At 39.6% G+C, this 9,688-nt stretch overlaps 1 pseudogene across 1 annotated transcript; it reads left to right on the forward strand.

Moving 5' to 3' along the window:
- The first annotated feature begins 750 nt into the window (after positions 1-750).
- Positions 751-3,909, forward strand: LOC148697940 (uncharacterized; annotated as a pseudogene). The gene is made up of 3 exons (XR_015960385.1): positions 751-829; positions 981-1,036; positions 2,898-3,909. The product of XR_015960385.1 is annotated as an uncharacterized LOC148697940 (transcript).
- Positions 3,910-9,688: the final 5,779 nt, after the last annotated feature.

Raw genomic sequence — 9,688 nt, forward strand, 5'->3', positions numbered from 1 at the left:
CCCTTATCGTCATGTGTTCTCTCTCTCTCTCTCTCTCTCTCTCTCTCTCTCTCCACCCACGGCAAAAAAAAAAATATTGAGTTGTTGACTTATCCCAACTGCATTACACTTTCAGCTATACCTGGAACCTTCCCATTCAATAAGTATGTAGAAGGAAACGTTTTACTAAAATTTGGTAGTTCTCAGAAAGAACTCCAACCTTTTGAAACTCCATATATAGCAGATGTATATGTTTGTTGTACAAATCATTTGGAAGTCTTTAAGCATCCAAAGTTGTTGTCAGGAGTTCTTTTGATATAGCGCTTATTATTTCCAATTTTTTGCATGTGGTCCAATATCCTAGTGGATAGGCCGATAGGGTGTTGGGTTCTAACCATGTGTCCCGAGTTCAAAACTCCCCCCTCTCCTAGTTTAATATAATAGTTTCAAACACTCCCCACTCCCCTTAATAATAGTAAAAGCTCTATGTCCCATCACATATGTGATAATAGTTGTATAACAATATAGTTTTGAAGGTTTTTCATGGTTAGGCATACAACAGAGATATTTGTAATTGATTGGCCTTCCATGAATTTGTGCTCATATAAAAATAAATGTAATTCACTCAAATTCGTTGGGGATTATTATTTATGCTCATATTTATTTTTTGCATCCTTTTCAATTTTGTCGCAGGTAGTGCTACATGAATAAGTTAGCTTCACACTAGTGGTCATGTTTCTGAAGCCTTGTGAATGGTGTTGCCAAGAAAACATGGAAGAAAACAGAGGTTTAATTGTTGTGGCTGCTGATGCAATTGACATTCCACGTCCACTGATTGATATTCATCATGGTGAGAAACTCAACATTTCATTTGTACATTTTTCTTTTGTTCATTGGTTAAGCCTTTAGGTTTTGGGTATTTAAGTGATTTTTTTGAATACTTGTGATACTGCATGTTGATATTTCTTTTTTCTTTCGCTTTGTATTGAATTCTTTTTTAGAGGGATCTCACCGTGATCTTCCCACACTTGAGGTTCTTCATGGTGCATCAGTGAAGGTACGGATCACGCTTGGTACTTCAAAGTTTTGTTTCTTCAGATTCTTCTGTTGTTTACTCTTAATGTTTAGATTTTATGTTTGATGCATCTAGTTTATTTGGTGATGAATAATCGTAATAAAATTCCTACTAAGACATTGTTCGGTGTCTGAGAAAACTACTTGTGGGTGCACAAAATAGTTGAGAAGATTTCTGAATTCTATTAAGCTGTGAAAACGAGCTTTGTTTTACCATTCAACTTTAATAATAATTTACAGAAATAAGGAAGCACATTTTCACTTAATTGACTTGTGACAAATTTCAACTCACGAGTGCCTTTTGTTATGAAGACAATGAAAAAAATTTAGTATCAACAATCAATGTGAATGGATTTTCTCGTTTGTTTCGTGTCTACAATACAGAAAAAGATTTTCTATTTTTGTTTTCAAAAAAAAAATAAAAAACAGTTTATGGAAGGGTTACATGTTGTTGTCGTCATTCCCTTCCTTCCCATCTCAGGCTAAACACCACATCAAAATATGCATATAAACAATGGAACCTCTATTTTCCGATGAGAGCAGATTTTTGTTGTGTCAAATTTCAATTTTTCTATAGGTGGAAATATAGTAATTGGCTTTATGGACGTAATAAGTTTTTGTCACTAATGACTGGCGATATCCTTTCATAGAAATCTGGACGTTACATTGAGCCCTAACTTTAGTAATTTAGTGGAAGGTGGCAAAGTTTTTGGTGTACGCTTGCATTTTGTTTGGTTTCCCTGTGGAAGAAGGATTAGAAAATTAAGTATTTGAATTCCACCACATACCAACATTTCGTTCTAACATAAGAATGAAAAAGAAAGAACAAAAGAGAAAAGCAAGTCTAAATTTCTTCTCAAACTTTGTTTTTTGAAAATGGGTGAGATTTTGAGAGAGAGTTTACCAAATTACTTTTCTTTTTTCATGTAAGTTCCAGTCGCTTTCTTCGTAAATAAATTTTTATCATCTCTCTCTATTATCTGTAGTGTTAGTTGAACCAAACGTGGTTTAAATAACAGTATTGAATGGAATCTGGCTGTAGTTTGGAAGTAATAAGGAACCGGAGTTACTTCTGGCTCTTCCGAACTTCCCAAGCCTACATATTTCATTAACTGATGGAAGCTTGTGATGAAAAAAATTTCAAATAAGGAACCGGAGTTACTTCTGGCTCTTCCGAACGCAGTCCTTGATATGATTGAGACTCAGGAAGGAGTGATGTATGAGACGGGTAATCACATGACCTTAATTTCTTTGTATTTGTTTGTTCCATATTCAGATTGTCTGGTAAACTTATGCTGAGGTTCTGCATAGAATCTTATGATATTTACATGAAACAGTTTGAATGCTGATATATATTTCGTCTTTCTTCCTGTCATCAAATTACATACTTCAACCTTTGTATTACATTTGGTAGCTACTAAACAGGAATGTACAAAATACTATGTTTCCCTTAGGTTGGAAAAGCGTGTGCTTATGTGTGGTTCTGGAGCATAAGCTGCTGAATTAGGCTAGATGAATAATCGACATTGAGCATACAAAATTTCTGTGTAAGCGTCCTTTTTTTAGTATAAAATACTATACAACAGCTTATGGTCATGGAGAGGAGCCCGTAAGCATGTTCATTGTTCATGGCAGCTAGCCAGATGCAGTTTTAGGTGGATGGTGTATTTAGTTTCGGAGTCTAATTTCAGAGTGCACACACCTGCTTTTAATTTGTGTTAAATTATGCATTTGATACTCTCAGTTCCTAGCATGAATTCAACGTCGTGTAAAGTTGGATATACAAAGTCTTCTGCTTCACCAAATTGAGCGTCTGATGGATTTCTCAAGTGCTCAAAACTTAGAAGTATCCAAATGTTCTTATCCTGGTTGCCAGGGCAGAGGTTGAACCCCTCTCCTCTCTGTTCACATGGCTCGTCAGAAATTTCAAAGAATTAGAACCTTGTCATGAAAAAGATTTTGAAGCGGAACTAAAAGTTTCTTGAGCAGAAAAAAAACCATCTCCAAAGCAATTCTGGTTGAGCTCCTATGCAAATGGCTTGTTGTATCAGCTTTTGCTAATAACAGGCTCATGGATTCTCTCCTCCATCTTGCATAGCTGACAGAGGACTGCTTTTTAGTTTCATCACATTCGGATACTGCAGAAGATGCTGTTGTAGTGTTCTTCAAAATACAAATAATCTATATATAAAGCAAGATGAATCGTAAGTCAAGCGGCAAAGAAGCTAGAACTGACTAATGTCGCAAAATGAAGAGCAAGGAATTGAAGAAGACAGATGTTGATGTCGAAAATACGAACAAATGGGTTCTCGCCAAATCATGGAACCGGCGTCTGATTGGAATGTTGCCTCGAGCTGTTGGGTTTTCTGGCTGGATGTCAATAATGTCGCAGAAAAGGTTCCTGGATTACTAGGAAGAGAAGAGAAGTGGGAACTGAAACAATGTAGTGCCATGAGACCTATAAAACTCAGTTTTGGTCAAAATAATATATGCAAGCAGTCGAGAGCAAGTAATGTTTCTTATATTTCAATACACCGAAACATGGTAGAACTTTCTCACCTTTCAATGTAGCACATCGGGGCCGTTATCAATGTCCATTCAAATCTACAGCAGTGCAATGATATGGTAGAGAAGGTACCGCAGGGGCGACCTGAGAACACATCAAGCGCAATACACAAACGCTACGTGTGATCTCAGGTCACTCCTGTGGAGCCCCTCTACCGCTTTGGCTTATCTCTGTACAACTTCCTTGCCTTAGTATGGTAATATATAGCACAACTTAGAACTTAGTTGTGTACTATTTTCACTCCATTGTACTACGTGTATCTTTCTAGTACAAATCTTCTTGTTTGACCATATACACGTTTATTTATTATATATTGGATTTAAATGTACTACAATGTCAATGTGGTACAGCTTGATTTTTCGAAATTGTTTCGTACAAATGCAGCTTTGTACTTTGCAAGCTTTGGAGGACCTTGCTGATTTGCAGACATCTAAATCTTATCCATTCTGGTTGTTCAAAATTGCTCTAATAATCAAACGGACAAGATTTGTCCTTCTGATTTTCAAAATCCCTACTTCTATATATGAATTTTGTGATAATTCACATTCATAACACAAGTCCCAAATACAAATGGGTGTCCATATCGACTAAAAATTATCTTCTGCGCATGAGTTACCTTGTTTGGACTATAACTTGTAATTCATACGAGTTCTACAACAAAGGTATATGTGCGTAAAAACTTTGGTTTTGGGGTTTAGTGTTCACTGAATTTACGAATTCGCATAGACCCCTATTATGTTTCAAATATAATGTGTCACAAGTCCCGTGCATCCGTATTTGACCATCAACTTATACGGGGTGCAAATTATGATTGGTGCCTAGATCCATCATATTAAGACGAGTGTTATATGTGTCCTTTTACTTACCATCAATGTTTCCCCAACTTTCTCACACACCTTTTTTTTATTGTTTCAAAATTGTGATGTAATTTTTGTTGGCGTGAGTCAATATACTTAGAATATGGATTTAATGTATGTTGGCGAGAGTCAATGTACTGCAGGAATTCAATACATATTGGCGTGGTCAAATATCTAGTATAGGAATTCAGTGTTCCCAGAATATGGATTCCATATCCCACACATCCTTATACTTTTATATATGTATATTGTCCTCCTATTGAGAGAAATAAAAGACGAAAAAAAATTCAAAATCCTAAATCAACTTTTATCTTGCCGTTAGTGCATGTTTCGACCAGTCTGTTCCCTAACCCTAAACTCAATGTCGTTGTGCAAATTACAGCTAACCAAACCCTTTCTAGCTGGTTTTGAAACCTAAAGCCAACCCAAACAAACTCACGCCGCCTTGTGTTTTCTAGGCAGTGCCGATCCAAATAAAAAAATACAAACGAGTCACGCCGCCTTTGATATTGATATATATATGAGCAATCTTAAAATTAACTTAGAGTTAATTGTGTTCATTAAGCAAACTTTTGAACATACTCATGTGAATAAATGAAGAGAGCTTCAAAATCACGGTGGGACCTTTGCCTTTCCCTACTAGTGACCTTAAGGTGGACTAGAGACATCCCTTAAGGGTAGGTAATGGAAAGAGAGAGAGAGGCAACATAGTATAAGGTGAAACACCTAAATGCTCTCAAAGGATGAGGTTTTGAGGATCTTGCAAAGACTAGATAGCTTAAGAGATTGGGAGCTGTACTCGAATGCAGAAAATAACTGCCCTAGTCCATGCAATTAGTCTCTAATATAGGAAGATCCAAACATATGGTTGTCCCTATCAGAAATGATTGTTTCAAATAAAAGTGCACAAAGAAGGTGCAGTCTAGAGAAGCATCTTGAGCAACATACATGGTTATATCCACGAGTTGCTCTTGTGATGATTAATGTTTGGTACCATATTTCATACATGTAAGTGAAATGATGCAGACACATCTTCATTATGTGTCACTGGGCTTTGAATTGGTTCTCTCACACGAAATTTCACCTTGACGCTTTGAGATAGTGAGCAAGTTGAGAGATTCATGTCTTGAATGTATAGAGTGCATCCAGACATGTCCTGGGCGTAGAGAATGCATCCGGACGCATGCATTACTTGGCACAGCAAAGAATGCCATATATTGTCTGATATGTCATCTTAGAGAGAGAACTAAAATGTGACCTTATTATTATGGAGAATGTCGATCTTGGAGTAATTTATGTATGTGTTTCCATTACTCCAAGTAGCCCGATTACAGTTGAATGTGAGTTGTTAGGTGGGCGCCAAAAGGGCATCTATATTGAGAGATTCAGGTCGAGTATTGGCATAGGGCTTGTAATAAGATTCGTATGATGATTCAGACAACTATATGTGCTTAAGTTGACCAAAGTAGTGGGTGTAATGAATGAATCCCTTCTTCATTACTATGTGAGCCACTGGATTTTAATCCAATATGTATAGCATTTGGACCAAAGACAATGTCAAAAAGAAGATACTTTGACAATTGCTACTTTAGCATACTCATATACGGAGGTCGGCAATCATTACTGCATGTCTGGGAAAACGATCAAGTCTAATCGAACTGACATGAATGCTTAGAGAAGACAATTTGTTATTACACCACATTTAATATGGCTCATTAACTGGTCAGCTTTCATGTAAAATACGAGAACATGAGTACATATAACGCTTGTGGGACAAAGACATTGCTTTCTTAAGGATTAAGAATGTCTTGTTGGTGTTTTGTGACAAACATTCTGGGTATAAGCGATATGTTTTTGGGTGAACCTTTTTGACAACTATGAGAATAGTTTATTGATTTTCGTTCGCATGTTGTATACGGTTTCACTAGGTCGCGCCACAATACGCCCTTGTGAATATGAGAACGAGAGGATGATGATAGTGTTGTGAATTTGAGGACACCACTTCTATTTGGGTGAGAGATGATAATTTTATAAGAAAACTAATGAAAATGGTTTGAAAAATTTAAGTTTTAACGATAATGACAAAATAAGGGGTAAAATGAATAGTACCAAAATTAATTTTTTAGTGTAAAAATATGATTTTTCATTAAAGTGAATAGTATCGGAAGATTTTTGTTAAAGTTTTCTAACTTTATTGGACTTGGTAAAACAATATAATCCACCAAAATAAGATGTGGATTATAAAAATATCTATTTGGTTAAATCTTTATTTAACAACGAAAGGATATGGAATATTCTTTGCATAGTGGACCTGGCTTAAGCGTCCTTTAGCTGGGCTAGATGCATCGGAATACAAAAATGGTAGCGTTCGTGCTGGCAAATAAAGAAGACTCGTAAGAACGAGACGTTGGTACAAAATTCATCAATCTCCCTAGGTAAAACCCTAAACAATTTTGTTATTATTTGCATAGATTTCTTCCAGAAACAATGGAAAAACGATGAGGAATTTAGATTGCTTGATTTGTTTTGTAAATTTTTTATTATATGGATTTAATTGATTGCTTCTTTTTGTTGGTGTTTGGGCCCGAAATATTATTGCTGGGCCGAGCAGCAGGATGTGCTCGGCCCAAGGAGATGATAAATACTATGGGCCGAATAATAAGGCCCGGGCCAGCTGGCAGGGTCGGCCAAATCCCATCAGAGGTAATCCGGATAAATAGAAAGGTCGAGGAAATCCTGATGCAATTAGGATTCTCGACCAGCAAGGAATGAAGTCCCGAAAAGAAGGAAAATTCAGAATCCCAGTAGGAGTAGGATTGTTCGAGGAAGAGGCGAATTGGGAAAAGGACTCCCGATCCAAATCGGAGTCAGATTCAGGGAATGGGGGACTATAAATACAAGAAATCATGCAACAGAAAAGGATTTTCACAATCAGCATACAATTGCCCTGCGCAAAACCTCTCAAACACCTTGAGATTTTTCCTTTTCTTTTCCTGCCGACACACCTTCAGTTTGGATAAACAGCACTGTGGAAGCGCCCGGCGAGCACCTTCAGTTTGGATAAACAGCACTGCTGCCGCAGAATCAGCCGACCGAGAAGCACCTTCAGTTTGGATAAACAGCACTGCGTCGAGGTCGACCGATTATCTATCCAAGTCTCGGTCGAGAAAGGTTTTCGAACCTTTGTTGGCAGAGGTCACCTTGCTAAGCTTTCTCGGCATAGTTAGGTGTTACGAATCGCATTGCTCGGCGTACAGGACGCCGAGTGGTTTTATGATTGGATACTCGCAAGTAGGTTTCAGGGTTCGGCATTCCGACGGCCGAACTACGTTTACCATCAAGACATACATCACGTTCGAGTACCTGTGCCCATACACCTTGGTCTCGATTCGACGTGCTTATACTCTCACGAATATAATCACGGTGACCGAATCGGGCTCCGACGATTATTGAACTCCGCAGAATTGGCAGCCTTGTCTTCAGGTTGTAGAACTCAGAGACCGAGAGCGTTCCTTCCTCGGTCGCAATCGCAAGATACAGAAGTCAACGACGCGCTCCAAGCGACATCAACAAATTTTACTCCTCGGCCGAGCTCGGCCGACGAGTTGGCACGCCCCGCATTCAACCGAAGGACGTAGTTAGCTTACTAGTTGCTCGGCCTGCGCGCCACGTAGGTTTTGTAATTATTAGGGTCAACATTTTGGCACGCCCAGTGGGACCATTTGTGCTAAACCTTCGGAGTTCATGACCATTGAGACACGGTCTACGAAGCAGAAAACAACCATGGGAAAGTCAACGACTGACTTGCCAGTGCAAGGCCTTGGGCAGGATTTGCACTCTACAAAAAATCCGATCATAATAGCGCCGCCCGAGGCCACAAGTGTAATACGCCGAGAGAATGAAGTCTGTCTCGGCGGGCAACCTTACAACCCCGCAGTCCCGAATCAAACAGCTGGGATGTTCATGGAAGGGATTGTGGAAGATTGTGATGACGATGGTGGGGAAGGTTCCGATCCACCAACTAGGACATTCCTTCGGAGACGACTAGATGAACAATATCGTCAGGTCGAGCAGTCGATTGGTCAGAAGATGAATGATTTGCTAGACGCAATACGTAGTAACAGCGATACACAGACCAGAATGCTTGAACTACTGGTTAGTAAAGCCTTCGAAGATGGCCAGGTCGGCCAGCCTCGGCAGCTCCCGACGAATTTGCCCATCCCAGCCGAGAGAGGGTCCGCTCGGCCACAACCAGTCCTCTTGGAAAGAAGAGGACCAGGAAATAGAGCCGAGGGACCAAGCCAGGGAGAAGAAGCCGCTTCCGTAAACATCACCGAAGTCCAGAGAATGATTGACTCGGCCCTGAAGAAAGGGCCGAAGTTTCCAAAATTTATCCATCCATACCCAGCTTATGTAGAAAGGTTTGAATACCCACGAGGATTTAAGATCCCCGATTTCAGCCTCTTCGCCGGAGAATCATCTTTATCCTCACTAGAACATGTGGCTCGGTTCACAGCGCAGTGTGGGGACGTCAATAGCGATTTCTACAAACTACGGCTGTTTAACTTTTCACTGACAGGCTCAGCTTTCGCCTGGTACATTAATCTTCCACCCAACTCCGTGCAAAGTTGGGAAAAGTTGGTCGAAAAGTTCCATGAACAATTTTATCGGCCAGGGATGGAGATGTCCGTATCATCGTTGGCCAGGATGGCTCAAGCATCTGACGAATCTCCAATGGAATACCTAACAAGGTTTAAGTCGGCCAGGAATTGGTGCCGAGTACCACTCCCGGAGGTGGAGTTCGTCAGGATCGCCCTTAACGGATTAGACGTGGAGTACAAAAAGAAGTTTCTGGGGGCAAATATTCGAGATATGTACGAACTTGCTCAACACGTCGAACAATATGAGTATCTGCTCCGAGAAGAAAAGATATCCAAGTCACCATCCCGGGGGACGTTGTATAAGAACCCCACGGTGAGCTATGCATCGGCCGAAAGTGAAGACCCTCAGTATGTTAGTGTGGATGCGGCCGAGATAATAATAGACAAACCCTATGTTTGCAAGGCCTTGGCGCAAGTAAATACCAAAGACGCCAAAACCCGTTTGGCCACCGAGGAAACGAGTAAGTCATCAAAAGTATACACTTTTGATATCACCAAGGCTGATGCAATTTTCGATCAATTATTGGCAGCAAAAATCATCAAGCTTCGGC

This window comes from Pyrus communis, chromosome 3 (genome assembly GCF_041283825.1).
Source record: "Pyrus communis isolate YQ-2024b chromosome 3, ASM4128382v1, whole genome shotgun sequence".
Taxonomy (NCBI): domain Eukaryota; kingdom Viridiplantae; phylum Streptophyta; class Magnoliopsida; order Rosales; family Rosaceae; genus Pyrus; species Pyrus communis.